Source organism: Mixophyes fleayi, chromosome 2, assembly GCF_038048845.1.
Source record: "Mixophyes fleayi isolate aMixFle1 chromosome 2, aMixFle1.hap1, whole genome shotgun sequence".
NCBI lineage: Eukaryota > Metazoa > Chordata > Amphibia > Anura > Limnodynastidae > Mixophyes > Mixophyes fleayi.
Genome location: NC_134403.1, coordinates 4,567,267 through 4,587,778, shown reverse-complemented (window position 1 = coordinate 4,587,778; position 20,512 = coordinate 4,567,267).

Sequence of the window (20,512 nt, the reverse complement as noted above, 5' to 3'; positions counted from 1 at the left end):
TCAAATGAAAAGCTTTATACAAGCCCAGAAACAATCATCTAAGCATCATCCCCCAATACCCTTTGAACGCCACTGCATTTATAGCCTGGAGCGAGGAGGCTATATTTCAATCCAGTACAGTTCTCTCGTGTCCTCCTCATCCCCTCCCACGGAATCATTTGAACGATTCAAACGGTGATTGGAAGAATCCTTTGCAATCATCTAGAGGGGCTGTTATAAACCGAACCTGGCACACCACCTCCATGGAATATGTGACAAGTCTCCTCCAAGATACAGTTTCCCCTTTTCATAAAGTTTGTGGCCCTTGGTACTCGGCAACATATCTGGCACTCTCTAAGCCCCCGGTGCTCCCTCCTTCTTCATCTTCACCTTTTGCCTCTTATCTTTCAACTCTCTTTTCAACTCACTTGTGGGACTTCCCACTTTTACTTTGGACTACACTATATCCATTTATTTGGATACGGTGGACCCTTGAGTGGGGAAATACCTCCACAATGAAACCCCCAACCCAATTGCCCCTCTCCCCTTCCCTTACCTTCCATCCCACTAGAAAAATAAAAATTCAGCAGTCTTCTCCACTTTACCCGTGTCCCCAACTTTACATTTTTCTCTACTTTGGTTACAAGGTTTTCCTAACTAAATACGTAAGCTAGGTCATTAGCATCTGGCATTCATATGAAATATACCATATTGTTAAATTAATATTAAAATTGTATTCTCTTTGCACTCTGTTTATGCTCCTTTTTTTCTTTATATATATTTATTACTTGCAACTTATGTCATTTATAATTAAAGTATTCAATATCCTGTATTGTTATCATCTGCTGTTATAAATAAAAAGGTTAAAAACAACAGCAAAAAAAATGACAAAATCCGGTCAACATTTCAGTATTATTAGTTTGACAATTAATATGGTCGACAGTATTATTAGAAATATAGATATCCAGATTTTTCAGCGCTAAAAGGTACCCAAAAAGTCTCTTCAAAAATAATACATACAAACAAAAATAAAAATTATACATATAAAAATGAAATAAAAATGTCAAAAAATGAACTGAATCCAATTCGCAAAACAACCCTCTATATCTTAATATCATATAAAGTCTCTTCAATGCTGGATATGTAACAGATGGTCACTTGTGGGACAGAGATATTCATGACATTCACCTCACCATCACCTCCATTTATAAAGTAAGAGATAAATTCCTACCAGAGGGTAGTGAGTGATGGGCATGTAGCAAGTTCTTTATTTCTCTCTTTTTCCGTCCCCTCTTAAGTAATCATAGACTGTCTCGCCAGTAAACATTTCTTTCTTCGTGGTATCTCTCAATACATTAAAACCATAAAAACAACAGAAAGACAGATCCAGTGTGATATTGTATAAAAAAGGGGCAATTTTATTGAGTCCTATTAAAGATGACAATCAAAGGCATTAAGTTCCAACAGTAAAAAGATATGTAGAAATACTCCTACCATATCTCCAATGTACAGACACATATAGAATTTCCATCAAATGGATTCCAGCTAGTTCTCTTTCATTGGTCGAATCCTAAGGATATTTCATAAATCAGTATAGACTCCGACGCGTTTCAACCGTCAATACGGTCTTTATCAAGGAGGTCAGACTGATCAATGGACAAAAAACCCATTTATACCGGATGTAGCCAATCGGAAGTCCGGCGGAAATGGGTCGATACAGACGGTTTAAAACTAACTTATTATACATATAAACATAAAATCTCAAAATCACTTACATATTTAAATAATCCACATAGCGAGATCTTAAATCAAATATATCCTCTCGCTATCCTCCATATAGCAAATGGAGCCAAAAAACCGGATGTGACATATCGCCATCTGTTGATGAGTTGCTAGGATACCAAGGCATCTAATAATATTGTATGGTATTCAATACTAAATGCCTAAATTGTGGTATCCATTCTATAGTTGACATAGCACACAATGTCTATACACGATATAAATCGAAAGGCAACTCCTAAAGTTACGTCCCACTTTTCTATTTTACGATGGAAATTTAAAAAACCAGATATGACGTATCATCATCCTTCAGGATCACCTCTTTTCGTATTCATAGGTTGCTAGGATACCAATATATCCGGAAATACCATGTAACGTGCAATAGCAACTCCTAATGTTACATCCCACTATTCTCTTTTATGATGGAAATAACCGGATATGACGTATCGTCATCATTCTAAATCAGCTCTTTCCGTGCTTATAGGTTGCTAGGATACCAATATATCTGAAAATATTATGTAACGTGCAATTATTATAGTAAAGATCTAAAGCATTTCTGTAAGAACTCCACAATACAAACATTGCACATAATCCATAAAAATGACCAACCCCTAATTGGTATATACAATAACGTAAAATTAAAAATAAACATGAAAGTGAAAACAAAGGGTAGGTTATAGGTAATATTTTCCCCAGTGGTAAATGTCAAGATTAGAGAAAACATTTTATTTCAAAATCTTTGTTTAAACCCCTTGGAATCAAACAATCCAAGGAGTGAATCCATCGCATTTCCATTTGTGATAATTTTTTGATCAATATTTCTATATTTCCATGTTGGCTTTATAGAATCAATCCCCAAGAAGTTGACAATATCCTTTTCATTACATGAATGGTGAGATTTAAAGTGGGCTGATACTGAGTGTGTCTCTAAACCTCTTCTAACATTACTGAAATGCTCACCTATCCTTTTCTTTAGTGCTCTAGTGGTTTTGCCTACATAGTAAAGCCCACATTTACATTCTAAAATATAGATAACATTAACAGAATTACATGTAATAAAACTATTAATGGTATATTTTTGACCATTTATCATGAACTCTATGATTCTATTCTTGGGATTATTTTTGGCAGTGTTCTTACATGCCAAACAGATACCACAAATCGAAAAAAACCTTTATTTTTATTGGTGCTTATATCTTTTTCGGGGAGAACACCCCTTACTAAATGGTCTTTCAAATTCGATGATCTTTTATATACGAATTTAGGTTTTTCAGGTAAAATCTCTGCTAAAACATGATCCTACAAAAGGATCTCCCAATGTTTGCGGACCACCTTCTCAATTTGTTTATAATTCTGGTTATACTTAGTGATGAAGAAAACATAATTTCCTTTGCTCGGTATCTTCAATTCCTTTTCCGATTGTATCAATTCATCTCTAGTAATTTTAGATACTCTTTCTTGGGCATTGTCTAGAGTCTTCATATTATATCCTCTTACAGAGAAATTGTATTTCATTTTCTCTAATTGTTCTGTGAAAACCTCCTGTTCAGTACAATTTCTCTTCAGTCTCAGAAATTGGCTGTATGGTATACTTTCCAGCCACTTCTCGTGATGTTGACTATCCCTAAATATATAGGAATTTATATTAGTAGGTTTCCTAAAGCATTTGGTGTGGATCTTCTTCTCATATATATAGATTTCTAGATCCAAAAAGTGTACTGAAGAGTTGCTAACTTCGAAGGTATATTTGATATTCCAATCATTATCGTTTAATCTTAAACAAAACTGATTGAGTGAATCCAAACCACCCTTCCACAGAAACAAAACATCATCTATATACCTCTGCCAGGATACCAGGTCTGCCCCCAAGCTAATATGAAGATGTTCCCAATAGGCCATAAATAAATTAGCATAGCTTGGGGCAAACCTGGCACCCATGGCAGTTCCTTTTTTCTGGAGGTAGTAATTACCCAAAAAGTAAAAATAGTTATTCTTCAATATAAAGGAAATTCCTTCCAATATGAAGGTCCTAAGGTCCTCTGAATATTCAGACATATTGAGAAAATATTTAATAGCTTCTAATCCCTTATCATGCTCTATAATGGAGTACAAGGATGTTATATCTGCGGTCACCAGGAACCATCCCTCTTGCCAATTAGCATGGTCTAAATATTTCAAAACATCTTTAGTATCTTTGAGAAAAGATGGAGTTTTCCTTACTAAAGGCTGTAAGAAAAAATCAATTAAAGCTGAAAGATTGGATGTGATACTGTTGACCCCGGAAATGATGGGTCTTCCCGGGGGTTTTGAAACATTCTTGTGGATTTTTGCCAATATGTATATGTAGGGGGTGGTGGGGTCCTCTACTTTTAGAAAACTAAGATGGTCATCATCTAATGTATTAGAGAATTTTTCAATAAATATAAGGAACTCCTCTCTAATTCTAAACATTGGATCATTGTTTAATTTGATATAGGTGTCATTATCATTTAGCTGTCTCAAAATTTCAGATGTATAATATTGATAGTCCATAATGACTAGACCTCCGCCTTTATCGGCGGGTTTAATGACAATATTAAGGTCTTTCTGTAGATCCTTTAGAGATTTCCTTTCTTTAGAAGTAATATTTTGTGGAACATATTTAGTTTTGTTCTTATTCGAGATTTTCTTAAAATCATCCAAAACTAACTTCCCAAAAGTTTCCATATATGGACCCTTTACATAGGTGGGATAAAAGTATGATTTCTTTTTATAAATATGTTTATCTTTTTGTTCCTCCAAATTCTCAGTAGGAATAGGATTATCTTTTTCTTTAATTTTAAAGAACTTTTTTAAGGAGAGTTTCCTCATAAATTTATCGGTATCCACAAAAATCTCAAAGTTATCTACCAGAGAAGTAGGGGAGAATTTTAAACCTTTCTTAAGTATTGAAATTTCATCTTCAGTCAGGACTTTAGAGCTTATATTGAAAATTTCTATTTGTTCATCTCTCGATGACTCATTACAATTATTCATCATATGTTTATTTACCATGATCTTTTTTTCTTCTTTAATCCTATTCTTTAATTTTAATTTTTTCTTTATTTTGTCTCCACCTTTCTTTCCCCTTCTGGTTTTATGAAATCTAACTTTCTGTGGTATATTAGGCACCTCACTACAAGGGTCTTGTTGAGCTTTGGGTGATGTTAAAACATTCTGTTTCTCTTTCTCTTCCAAAATGATATTTTTTTCTTGTTTTTCCTTACTGGAGGAAAAGGAGTCTCCTCCAAATCTCTAAGTGTATCATATCTATTCTTACTGTAAAAGGAGTGTGATTCCCGATCATAGTAAGAAGGTGGAGTTCTTCTCTTTTGGTAATAATGTTCTTTTTGAGAAGTAGTAGGAGTATAATCCTCTTTATGTTCTACTCTAGATCATGATGGTAAATAGGACTTGGGTCTAATCTTAGATGGAGGTTGATAATATTCTTTATTTTTATTTTTAAGATTCTGATTAGTTTTGTCTCTACTTTTCACATGATGTTCCTTTGGAGAAGATAGATGGTTATCAATCTGACCTTTATCCCTCCTAAACTTTTTTTGCTTTTTAATAATTAAACTCTTAGTGTTTCTTTTTAGTTTTTCATTCAATTCTCTAATATTCTCTTGTACATCATCTAGATTTTCAAAAGGACTAATCAAGCTTTGTAAGCAAAAAATCTCTTCATCTAACTTTCTAAGGTCAGTTCTTTTCTCCTCTAAGATAAGTTCAATGAGTGAAAAAGAGCACTGTTGAAGAATCAGAGACCATTTCCTTTTGAACTCTGGAGATGATGTATCAAAAGAGGGCAATTTATCGATTTGTAATCCCTTAGGGATAATTTGGTTGGCCATATAGTGTTCCAATGTAACTATCTCCCACCATAGTTTGTTCTCTTTGGTGAGGACTTTATCAAGTTTAATAAAAACTGAATCTAAATCCTCATCGATTAGATCTACTAAAGGCTCTTCGCCATTAAAGGTCTCAGGAACAAGATCTGTTCTTGAGACTTGATGGGAAAACATAGTGCTGCTAATAGTAATTAATTGTGTACCAAAGGCAAATATAGTTATACTGGAAAAAACTGTCAGCGCTCAATGATCCAAATATGCTGCCGAATCTCTGGAATAAACAGGGTACACAAACCTGTGAGTGGACAATGTAGAAATATAGATATCCAGATTTTTCAGCGCTAAAAGGTACCCAAAAAGTCTCTTCAAAAATAATACATACAAACAAAAACAAAATTATACATATAAAAATGAAATAATAATGTCAAAAAATGAACTGAGTCCAATTCGCAAAACAACCGTCTATATCTTAATATCATATAAAGTCTCTTCAATGCTGGATATGTAACAGATGGTCACTTGTGGGACAGAGATATTCGTGACTTTCACCTCACCATCACCTCCATTTATAAAGTAAGAGACAAATTCCTACCAGAGGGTAGTGAGTGATGAGCATGTAGCAAGTTCTTTATTTCTCTCTTTTTCCGTCCCCTCTTAGGTAATCATAGACTATCTCGCCAGTAAACATTTCTTTCTTCGTGGTATTCTCAATACATTAAAACCATAAAAACAACAGAAAGACAGATCTAGCGTGATATTGTATAAAAAAGGGGCAATTTTATTGAGTCCCATTGAAGATGACAATCAAAGGCATTAAGTTCCAACAGTAAAAAGATATGTAGAAATACTCCTACCATATCGCCAATGTACAGACACATATAGAATTTCCATCAAATGGATTCCATCTAGTTCTCATTCATTGGTGGAATCCTAAGGATATTTCATAAATCAGTCTAGACTCCGACGCGTTTCAACCGTTAATACGGTCTTTATCAAGGAGGTCAGACTGATCAATGGACAAAAAACCCATTTATACCGGATGTAGCCAATCGGAAGTCCGGCGGAAATGGGTCGATACAGACGGTTTAAAACTAACTTATTATACATATAAACATAAAATCTCAAAATCACACATATTGAAATAATCCACATAGCGAGTTCTTACTGAACAGGAGGTTTTCACAGAACAATTAGAGAAAATGAAATACAATTTCTCTGTAAGAGGATATAATATGAAGACTCTAGACAATGCCCAAGAAAGAGTATCTAAAATTACTAGAGATGAATTGATACACTCGGAAAAGGAATTGAAGACATCTTCATATTAGCTTGGGGGCAGACCTGGTATCCTGGCAGAGGTATATAGATGATGTTTTGTTTCTGTGGAAGGGTGGTTTGGATTCACTCAATCAGTTTTGTTTAAGATTAAACGATAATGATTGGAATATCAAATATACCTTCGAAGTTAGCAACTCTTCAGTACACTTTTTGGATTTAGAAATCTATATATATGAGAAAAAGATCCACACCAAATGCTTTAGGAAACCTACTAATATAAATTCCTATATATTTAGGGATAGTCAACATCACGAGAAGTGGCTGGAAAGTATACCATACAGCCAATTTCTGAGACTGAAGAGAAATTGTACTGAACAGGATGTTTTCACAGAACAATTAGAGAAAATGAAATACAATTTCTCTGTAAGAGGATATAATATGAAGACTCTAGACAATGCCCAAGAAAGAGTATCTAAAATTACTAGAGATGAATTGATACAATCGGAAAAGGAATTGAAGATACCGAGCAAAGGAAATTATGTTTTCTTCATCACTAAGTATAACCAGAATTATAAACAAATTGAGAAGGTGGTCCGCAAACATTGGGAGATCCTTTTAAAGGATCATGTTTTAGCAGAGATTTTACCTGAAAAACCTAAATTCGTATATAAAAGATCATCGAATTTGAAAGACCATATAAGTACCAATAAAAATAAAGGTTTTTTTCGATGTGGTATCTGTTTGGCATGTAAGAACACTGCCAAAAATAATCCCAAGAATAGAATCATAGAGTTCATGATAAATGGTCAAAAATATACCATTAATAGTTTTATTACATGTAATTCTGTTAATGTTATCTATATTTTAGAATGTAAATGTGGGCTTTACTATGTAGGCAAAACCACTAGAGCACTAAAGAAAAGGCTAGGTGAGCATTTAAGCAATGTTAGAAGAGGTTTAGAGACACACTCAGTATCAGCCCACTTTAAATCTCGCCATTCATGTAATGAAAAGGATATTGTCAACTTCTTGGGGATTGATTCTATAAAGTCAACATGGAAATATAGAAATATTGATAAAAAATGATCACAAATGGAAATGCGATGGATTCACTCCTTGGATTGTTTGATTCCAAGGGGTTTAAACAAAGATTTTGAAATCAAATGTTTTCTCTAATCTTGACATTTACCATTGGGGAAGATATTACCTGTAACCTACCCTTTGTTTTCACTTTCATTTTTATTTTTAATTTTACGTTATTGTATATACCAATTAGGGGTTGGTCATTTTTATGGATTATGTGCAATGTTTGTATTGTGGAGTTCTTACAGAAATGCTTTAGATCTTTACTATAATAACTGCACGTTACATAATATTTTCAGATATATTGGTATCCTAGCAACCTATAAGCACGGAAAGAGCTGATTTAGAATGATGACGATACGTCATATCCGGTTATTTCCATCATAAAAGAGAATAGTGGGATGTAACATTAGGAGTTGCTATTGCACGTTACATGGTATTTCCGGATATATTGGTATCCTAGCAACCTATGAATACGAAAAAGGTGATCCTGAAGGATGATGATACGTCATATCTGGTTTTTTAAATTTCCATCGTAAAATAGAAAAGTGGGACGTAACTTTAGGAGTTGCCTTTCGATTTATATCGTGTATAGACATTGTGTGCTATGTCAACTATAGTATGGATACCACAATTTAGGCATTTAGTATTGAATACCATACGATATTATTAGATGCCTTGGTATCCTAGCAACTCATCAACAGATGGCGATATGTCACATCCGGTTTTTTGGCTCCATTTGCTATATGGAGGATAGCGAGAGGATATATTCGATTTAAGATCTCACTATGTGGATTATTTCAATATGTAAGTGATTTTGAGATTTTATGTTTATATGTATAATAAGTTAGTTTTAAACCGTCTGTATCGACCCATTTCCGCCGGACTTCCGATTGGCTACATCCGGTATAAATGGGTTTTTTGTCCATTGATCAGTCTGACCTCCTTGATAAAGACCGTATTGACGGTTGAAACGCGTCGGAGTCTAGACTGATTTATGAAATATCCTTAGGATTCGACTAATGAAAGAGAACTAGCTGGAATCCATTTGATGGAAATTCTATATGTGTCTGTACATTGGCGATATGGTAGGAGTATTTCTACATATCTTTTTACTGTTGGAACTTAATGCCTTTGATTGCCATCTTCAATGGGACTCAATAAAATTGCCCCTTTTTTATACAATATCACGCTAGATCTGTCTTTCTGTTGTTTTTATGGTTTTAATGTATTGAGAGATACCACGAAGAAAGAAATGTTTACTGGCGAGACAGTCTATGATTACCTAAGAGGGGACGGAAAAAGAGAGAAATAAAGAACTTGCTACATGCTCATCACTCACTACCCTCTGGTAGGAATTTATCTCTTACTTTATACATGGAGGTGATGGTGAGGTGAAAGTCACGAATATCTTTGTCCCACAAGTGACCATCTGTTACATATCCAGCATTGAAGAGACTTTATATGATATTAAGATATAGACGGTTGTTTTGCGAATTGTTTTAGTTTGTATGTATTATTTTTGAAGAGACTTTTTGGATACCTTTTAGCGCTAAATAATCTGGATATCTATATATCTACATTGTCCACTCACAGGTTTGTGAACCCTGTTTATTCCAGAGATTCGGCAGCATATTTGGATCATTGAGCGCTGACAGTTTTTTCCAGTATAAAGACAGTATTATTAGGTCGACAATTCAAATGTCAAAATTATTATCTGGTTAAGGATAAGTTTAGGGATGGGGTTAAGAGTAGGCATAAGGTTAGCGAAAGGTTTAGGGAGATGGTTATCTTCATCTATGTTGACAAGGTCATTACTCATCATTGTTCTCCTCACTGATGTCAAAATCATCACACAATATTAGTTCATCCGCACTGGAATATAACATTACAGATTCTGCTTGCAATTAGTGGTAGGTACAGTTTTTCTTTTTTAAATTTGTAGCTAATTTTAATGAACACCAGTTTTTCAAAAGTTTTGGGATGTAGTCTCCTCTGACGATCACTCACAATGTTCCCAGATGTGCTAAACCCACTTTCCAAATACACACTAAAGAGTAGGCAGGTTAAGTATATAATATCTATTTTGCGCAAGGGATTCCAAACTGCCTTATTTCCTCAGAAAATTCAATGGGAACTATCTGAGATGTTAATTAGTACATTCTCTACCATTGTACAAATACATGGTGTATCATTTTGGGTTGAAGAACATAAGCTTCTCAACTCTCTTTTGGAAATGAAAAAAAATACTTGTAATGGAATAATAATAATATATATATTGGTGAGCGCTCCCTAGTGGCCACTAGAACAAGACAGAGGGAGGAATAGGGGAATGGTGCCACTGATCCCAAGAACTAAGAATGTCCTGACAATCCTCAATCAGAAGCCAATAAAACACAATGTATGGGATGGGCGCAAATGGGGAAAGAAATAGGGTTAACAATAGGATAATGGATGATAATAAATTGTATATAGATATCTCAAATTGACGTGAAAATATACATTTACATAAATGAATACCTTAGATCAATCTGTATATAACGAGGGCAAGGTTACCCACGTGATACATAAAATAACATTTTATTACGCCATTCAACTAATTGAAATGGTGGATCAAAAATGTCCAATGTAATAGTCTTAAAAGATTATACTGTCCACATAAGATGTATTGAAGTATTTTAGCAGATGGTAAAAATTATATACATCAAACCTACGATTAATGTGTAGAAAACAAATCCAAAGGAGAGTGAATCCTCCTTAATGATAGTCAATGCAGCCGCTATTGCACCCAATGCTCCTCAAATCACACCGTCATATAGATCGAATAGATTCATATATAGAGGAAAAATGACAAGGGAGGGAAGCGGAAACAATAGTGTTTTAAATCCAACACGGGTTTATTTCTAAATGAAGAATTAAAACACTCACATTTGAGTAAATGTGATGGTCTTTAAAAGTTATCTTCATATTAGTTCTTCTGTTTAAAGGCGGCGTCCGCTGACCTCATACACGCTACCTCGCTTAGTCTGTTAAGCCGCGATAGTATCAAACCAGCCCACACTTCCGGGGACAACTTGCTAAGAAATCCTTTGAGAGAGGACATTCAGATATGGAACAAATATTGATTAAAAAGGATCTCATTAATTTAGACATGAACAATGAAGGAAAAATAGAAAGTGGAACATTTTTAAGTGTAGAAAAGAGATATGATATAACAGCAGAGATGTTGGAACCCACCAAAAATGAGGAAGACAACACTCTATTGAAGGATTGCCAAAATACCCCTCCCACAACACAACATTTTTTGGAAATAAGCTGAATATTGAACACCTCGCCAGGGTAGACACCCACCCTAAAAATAAGAAGGGATACCTTATTAGAAGAGGAAAAAGAGGAGGGGTAACTAGGAAAAAACATAAAAATCCAAGGATACAGTAAAAGTTAAGGACCTAGAAAAGGGAATATATAACTTGAGTTCCTTGGAATTAAACACACATGACTTAACCCTCCTTTAAAAAGGATTGAAATTTGCCCCGTCAAACAATAAGGACAAATTTTCCACATGCATAGATGTATACAAGTATATAAGAAAACTTACTTTGAAAAAATTCTTTATGAGGGAGTCCGTAGCATACACACCAAAAGAGAGACCCTACATGCAAACACACAGATCTGAAACCCTCTTCTACGTTTTATACAACATATATAAAGGGTAATTTTTTTACTACATTTCAAAAATTTGTTGAAGATGATATTATAAAATTTAAAAATGCAAATATTAAGAGAAAACAAAATTTGACGTGCAAAGAGAAACAATCATTATAAGAATTGGCCGAACAATCAATCCATTGGTATAAAACCTGCAGGTAAGGGAGGAGGGACTGTCATCCTTGATAAGGAAGACTATATTAAGGAGGCCCTTAATCTCATTAGTGATGATACTACTTATAAACAATTTAAAAAGCATCCAATACAGCAGTATAAGGAAGAACTTGATACCATTTTAAAAACAGGTTTCAATAAAGGCATTATCTCCAATGAGGAAAATAAATATATTACTATTCTGCATCCTAAATTACCATTTTTTTATTATTTACCCAAAATTCATAAAGATCCCATTTGTCCACCTGGCCGTCCAATAATATCTGGAATTAATTCCCTCACATCTTAATTGTCTGAATATATTGATTTTTTTCTTCAAGGTGTAGTTAAAAAACAAAAATCATATATAAGAGACACCACCGAGATTCTTAACATTCTAAATGGCATTATCTGGGAAAACCACTACTATATTGTGACAAGTGATGTTAGAGCACTATACATTTGTATAGAACACAAGCAAAGCATAGAAATTGTGAGATCATTTTTAGAAAAAGAAGGAGAACTCCCATTGGAACAAATCAATTTCATTATTGATGGCATCTTGTTTATCCTCACCCATAACCATTTTTGGTTTCAGGATTCACATTACTTGCAGATACGAGGCACCGCTATAGGGACCAGGTTTGCGCCCAGTTACGCCAATCTCTTTATGAGTAGATGGGAGGAAGACACGATATGGGCAGATCCCATGTTGAGCTCGAGCCTGGTCCTCTGGCGGAGATACTTTGACAACATTATATTCATTTGTAAGGGAATCTGCAATTCACTACTACAATAAGTAAGGATCATGCCATTTTTCTTGATCTAGATATCAAAATATCAAACGATGCTATTGAAACAAGTACCCATTTTAAATCAGTTGACTACAACAGCTATTTCTCTATCAATAGTAATCATCATTTAAATTGTTTACATAACATTCCCTTGGGACAGTTTACACTTTTGAGGAGAAATTGCTCCAAAATAGAAACTTTTAGGAAACTTTTAAGACAAAGATTTGAAGAGAAAGGCTATAACTCTAAAACTATCGATCAAGCAATAGATAAGATAAGTGAATAGAGAGGAACTTCTCTTATACAATAAGAAGAAAAAACCTCAGAAGAACCAAACACAGAATCTATCCTTTATTACGCCATATTCAGACTCATCACACAAAGTAAGGAAGATCCTAAACAAACACTGGCACTTATTGCTGAAGGACGAAGTCCTTTTGACAATATTACCCAAACGCCCACAATTCAAAAATTGGTACAGAGACATCTGCCTAGAGTTCAGGGAAATTGGCTAACCAAAGAAACAAAAATGCCAAAGTTTCATTACTGCAACTATTGTCTTCCATGCAGAACATCCAAGATTAAAAGCATTAAACCAATAAAAGAATTCACATCTAAAAGTACAAATATCAAGTACTAAATTAAAAAAAACATGTCCTGTGACTCTATGGGAGTTATCTATTTAATAACCTGCCCATGTGGATTGCAGTACATAGGGCGCACTTCAAGAAAACTAAAAATAAGAATAGCCGAGCATATTAGGAATATAAAATTGGGAGTTGAAACACATAGCTTGTCTAATCATTTCAAAGTAGCTCACAATCAAGACCCATCAGGAATTATGTTTATGGCGATTACATGCCTCAAGAAAGATGGGAGAGGAGGAGATTTTGAAAGGAGGCTTAATTGCGAGGAATCAAAATGGATTTTCGTCAAGAAAACGCTAGTCCCATTAGGTCTGAACATAGACTTTGAACTTGCCTCCTTTTTATAATTAATATACCCATTCTACATACTAACACATTGAGGATCTCCGTTATGGAATGAGAAATTTAGAGGGATAAAATACTAAATTTGCAGTAGTAGTATCTAATAAATCTTTTTGTAATTCGCATGACACAATGGAGTGTACATAATATAGGAAGAATAGCCATTTTTAACGGTATTCATAGTCAGATTACTTTTTTATCTTTTATATATATTTTTATTATTATTACACTTTATATTTGCCTGTTAAGAAATGTTGTCTTATTCTGATTTGAATTAATATTGTTTTAAATCTATGAACATACTTAAATAGAACAATTAATGTGTGGGTATATGAAGTCATGATTCAGTTTGCTGCCAATTAGAATATATTGGACATAAGCTTATAAATAGAGAGACTCCGAATGAATACCAAACCCCCTGATGAAGTCACTAAGAGTGACGAAACGCGTTGGTACAATCACTACACAAGACACCCCCCCGACGTCACGGGATTTCCCAGAAGTGTGCGCTGGTTTGATACTATAGCGGCTTAACAGACTGAGCGAGGCAGCACGTATAAGGTCAGCGGACGCCGCCTTTAAACAGGAGAACTAATGTAAAGATACCTTTTGATGACCATGACATTTACTCGAATGTGAGTGTTTTATTTCTTCATTTAGAAATAAACCCGTGTTGGATATACTACACTATTGTTTCCCCTTCCCTCCCTTGTCATTTTTCCTCTATATATGAATCTATTCGATCTATATGACGATGTGATTTGAGGAGCATTGGGTGCAATAGCGGCTGCATTGACTATCATTAAGGAGGATTCACTTGCCTTTGGATTCGTTTTCTACACATCAATCGTAGGTTTGATGTATATAATTTTTAACCCTATTCCTTTCCCCATTACCTTGTTTTTTATTGGCTTCTCTTTTGGAAATATCCATCAATATCCCTGGACCTCTCTCCTGTCCTACCCTCCACAAAATCTACACACACATTGTTTTAATTTAATGGACTACATTTAAGTAGCAGCAAAATTATTCATAACAACTTATTGGAATAAAAAGATCCTTCTCTTTTTACAATACTTAAAAATCGTGTCTGACGTGTCGCATGCACGGAAAAAATCAAAACTTACCTACATGACAAACCTGATGTTTTCTTTTGAGTCTGGTCCCTTTGGCTTTACATTGAGGAACAAATTCCATAATCTCCTCCTTTATAACACTTAGCTACTACCTGGATCCAATGACTATTAAGATTATTTTGGATATTACCTAACCCTCAATAGCATTCTTAGTAATCTTTCTTATTTTCATTCGACATTACACTTATCCTCCTTTAGATCCCCCTTCCCTTCTCTTCCTCTCCTACACTTCCTACATCCTAAGTAACAATATTACATTACATCATGATTAATATTTTTTTAATCATAAAACCTGTACATTATCAAAGGATTTTTAATATATTTATTACAATAATAGGAAAACAAAATATGTTTGTTTACTTATCTTAAAGTTAAAATTTAATGTTACTGTTAGAATTCATGTTATTTAAAACAATATTCTGTCATGCTATAAAGCTCTAGGACAGCTGCTTACAGGTTACCTATACTAGATATGAGATATGTATTACTTACAAAAAGTGCATTAAGGTGCAACTTCTGCATTGATCAAGAACAGCCATTAAGGGACTCTCTGTCATTGATTAAATGAAAAATTACATGGCAAAGATATTTGCAGGTTGGTTGCTGTTGTTTTATTGCAAATTTTCTTCCTAAAGACATTGTAATACAATGAGCTGTACTAGTATGTGATGAAGGCTAAGTGCTTTTATGTAATAACAGTATAATCTAGACAGTGCTTCCAATTATGTTCACTCTGTTACTATCAGTGGGTGCAACTAGACAAAGTGCCAATTCTATATATAATATCATCCCTCTGTATCATGTTTAGGATGCACAGTTGTGATTAAACTACATGGACTGTTTCTCACAGCAACTATGCTGACCTGACACAAGTTCTCTATAATCTATATCCATCTAATATGGATTAACATGTAATAATTATTAATATCAGCATTACATGCACTTAATTTATGCATTTCCTGATGTTGCACTTTGCCTGAGGTTCCAGTGCAGCTTCTTCTTATGGACCGAGTTTTACAAAGTAAAATATGTTAAAAAACATATTAAAATGCACACTTTATTACTAGGTACTACAAGTAATATATTTACTTAATGAGAAAAATTGGTCCATGTATACATTGATTTGCTTATAATCTGTACATTTTGTAATTGCAAACCAATTTGTTATAATATGCTGACCAAAAAAGCGTTAATGGACGCCAATTAATCTTAATACAGTTGTTATGGTTGAATAAGTTGCAGCACTCAAATCAGGCTCTGGAACATGTGCATCCAAAGAATCAAAAAAAGGAAAAAAGAGAGAGCTCTAAACTTGAAAATAACACCAATATAAAATATATATAAACATTTAATGCAATATCAAAATTACACAACCCAATTTCAATAGTTGACATTTATATAAAAAATAAAAAAATATATAAAATATAAATCCCAGTCAGTGAGAAACTGCAAATGGAATAAAACGTAATAACTCAGTCCAACTTCATACATTGATAATGGAAAACCACTTTCAAAAAAAATTATAAGTGCATAGCTCATGCGGTTGTAATGGAACCAATATGTAATAAAGACATCAGCATCAGACGATCACTATGTATAGGCAGAGGGGTCTAAATAAGCACAGCTATGTGTGCACCTGATCATGTTGTCACGGAATATGCATATCTCAGAGATACATTAGTCTATCAATAAGATCCCAGTGGAATAGTATAGGTCCGTTTCACATTATAATAATGAACAAACGAGCAATGAGTCACCACCATCTAGAGGCTAGGAAACGAATTCGGCACAGCTATGTGTGCGTCCGATGTTAAAAGAAAAGATAGTAAATCTGAGACATACACGTGCTAGTCTTTAGGAATGAAGATTACTACGTTGTTCCAGAGTTCCAGTGCATAGATGTAATATTACCGACTCTCAGTGTGTCCAATAACGAAAAACTGAAGCTGCAAAAATAACCCCGGAGTTAAAAGAAAGTGTTCCACATCGATCTCACCAACTAGGATAAAAAATAGGCGGACATGTTTCTCGTCACTCTTCCGGCCATTTCATCAGAGGCATAACTTAGATGTAAAGCAGTCTGCTATAAGTAGCCGACTCCCACAATCACATGTGACACAATTCACCAATATATTGTCCGGTAATCACATGATGCTGAACGACTAAATGTAAAAGGTTCCCATTCATAATTATTAGAGACACGATACACATGTAGCCAAAACACATTACAGAAATTTGTAGATGATAACGTATTAAAACAGCTTCCTTTCAGGATGATGTGAGTTTAATCAATGAGTGAAATTCTATTCTTGATAATTGTTCTGTTAATTTGATGCAACTCCTGATTAAGTATAGGAATCATAAAATTGATACCATACAAAAATAGACTGAAGATATTCAGGACTTTTTTGAGAACTATGATGGTTTTAAGAATAGAGATACAAAAATAAATAAGAGAGTGATGGATTTTAAAAAATCCTTAATAACACGTAAGGATAATAATCTTTTGAGAGATTGTGAAGACTATGAGAAAGAGTCAGGACTTTCAACAGATTTATTAAGGGCGATCCCCGAAGGAGAGATAGGTCTAAAGGCCATACTTGTTATGACTCTAGATCCAAAGGGTATCGTTCCTTCTATAAGAGAAGTAATATTCAATGTTCAACTTCTGGTTCTGGTCCACGTATAGGTTTCAGTAAGAAGTCAAGTGCAAGGGATTCTGTAACTAAAGTTGCTGCTACGGGCCTTGGAGGCCATGATCCTGAGCCTGCGACCAATTTAGGGGGACAAGAGAATTATTTCTCTGCCAATCAAAGGAATAATAATTAATATGTAAGAGATACTAGATCTAAAAGAACTGAGGCTAGTTCTGTTCCTCGTAATAATGATCTAGCCCCCGCTGCTTCCTCAAGCTCTTCTTCTTTTTTAGGAAGAGGACATCGCCCTCTTTCTTATGCTCAAAGAGCATTAGGCTCAGATATACATACACCCAAAAGACCAAGAGACGAAGAGTCAGAGGATCCAGAGGAGGGTTCTTCAAATCAAATAAGAAATATGTGTCGCTAGTAACTGGCAGGGTGTTTTTAACTTATCTTCTAGGGTACTATCACAGTCCAAATTGAAACTCCTACAAAAGGGTTTGAAGTTTGCCCCTGCAGCAAAACCAAATTTATTTAATTTATTTTTGGACCTTAATAGATATATTAGGACCCTTAGTAGGAAATGTTATTTTGCTTCTAAAGCCATTAAGAATACTAAGCAAGGTCATATTCCGATATTATTGGATGATGATAAACAAGTGGCATTGGCACATTTGGAATCTTTAAGAGCTAAAAGTGATAATATAGGCTCTTCATCTGCAATAAATCTGTATGATGTCAATTCTTCAGTATCAGATAGGATGTTTAAAACTAAATTAAATTTTTATCCTTTGCAATATAAAGGTCCTTTCATTGACAGTTTCTTAAGAGCACTATGGTAGATTTTAGGAAAGTCTGTGAGAAGTCATCGTGTGAACCTATTAGAGATAATTTAACCAATCAAAAGAGAACAGCCCTACAATGTTTAACAAAAGATTCTACAATTATAATTAAACCAGCTGACAAAGGCGGTGGTGTAGTAATTCAGGATAAGTCGGATTACTATAAGGAAGCCATGATAAAACTAGATAATAAATGCTACTATATGTTACCTGCTGGTGATCCGACACCAAGATTTCAGCGAGAGTTCAGATATTTGTTGGATACGGCTCTATTTGAGGGGATTTTTCTAAAGCTACATTCTGTTTTTTGTTATTTCAATATCTAGTGATACCTACGTATTACCACTTACCCAAGATCCACAAGACTCTTTCTTCACCTCCTGGGAGACCTATAATTTCGGGAGTGGGTTCCCTCACAAGTAATTTGTCCTTTTTTGTTGATTTTCACCTTCAACCATTTGTCACAGAGTTAAGGTCACATATCAAAGATACTACTTGCTTTCTGAAACTTATTCAAAATGTCAGTTGGAAAGCTACGTATATTTTCCTTACTTGTGATGTGGAGTAACTTTATTACAATATACCTCATGAGTTGGGCTTGGAAGCAGTGAGACATATTTTGACAAGAAGCAACACTAGCGATCCTGCGTTATGTGACTTTATATTGTCATCTATTAGTTTTATTTTGAATCATAATTATGTTTTATTTTAACTCTCGTTTTATTTGCAGGTGTTGGGCATGGCCATGGGGACCAGGTTCGCCCCGAGCCATGCTAATATTTATATGGGGCTCTTTGAAGAGCAATTCATGTGGGATTCGGGCTTTGGGGCAAATCTGGTCCTCTACGGTAGGTATATAGATCATCTTTTTTTCATTTGGCATGGGGGCCCTCACTCTGTTTCATTGTTTATTTCTCATATTAATTCAAACAATTTTAGTTTGAAATTTACCAGCAATTATCATCCAACTACTATTAATTATCTAGATATTACTTTAAAAATGATACAGGGTGTTATTTTGACAAAAAATTATTCTAAAGAAGTTGATTCGTTGAATTTTCTACATTATAAGAGCAGTCACTATAAGCCTTGACTTGATAACATCCCTAAGTGTCAATTTCTCTGTCTCAAGAGAATTTGTTCAGATATTAACGATTTCAAAATTCATTCTGTTAAACTCTATAAATCATTCCTTGAACAAGGTTATCCAAAATTTATCCTAGATAAGGCTTTTACTAAAATGGAAAGGATAGATAGATCGAACTTATTTTCACATTCATCTAAACGTGGAGTAGACAAATCACTGGTTTTGGTTACCCAATATAGCAGTCTTGCTGGCGAAATTAAGTCTATTGTGTAGAAAAATGCCGCATTATTGGAGCTAGATGAATACATTGTTCCTTTAATTATGAAGAATCAAATTACAGTATTTAGGAGATCAAAAAATTTAAAGGAAAGATTAGCGCCAAGTTTCTTTAGGAATACAGATCTAGGGCTAGAATTACTAAACTGCGGGTTTGAAAAAGTGGAGAAGTTGCCTATAGCAACCAATCAGATTCTAGTTATAATTTATTTAGTACATTCTACAAAATGACATATAGAATCTCATTGGTTGCTATAGGCAACATCTCCACTTTTTCAAACCCGCAGTTTAGTAAATATACTCCCTGGTCTCTATATTACCTCCTATGTAGAGGTAATATAGAGGTAGATCCAAGGGTTTCTATAGATGTGGCAGACTCACATGCACTACTTGTGCATTTGCTGATCATCAGTGTACCAGTTTTGCTTCTTTCACACCAGGTAAAAGGTTTTCAATCAACAAATCGCTGGATTGCCAATCTACTTATGTTATATATGTGATCAACTGTAAATGTGGGATTCAGAATGTAGGCGGCACGTTTAGATCTGTGGGGGTCCGTTTTCTGGAACACCACCGTAACATACTTAAAAATTTTCAATCTCATCATCTTTCCAACCATATCCATGTGTGTCAAGGGGGTCTCCTTACGGGTTTGAAATTCAGGGCTATTGAACAAGTTAGTACCACTATGAGGGGAGGTGATAGGTTTAACATATTATGCAAATGTGAGGCCTTTTGGATTTTTAGACTTAGGACATTGACCCCACAGGGTTTTAATGATACTATAGAGCTTAACAATTTCAGTTAATAAGATTTAATTTAACAATTTTATTATTATATAAAAAAAAAATTGTCATATTTTACTATGATTGTTTTGCTTTATTGGTTTATTATCGAGGT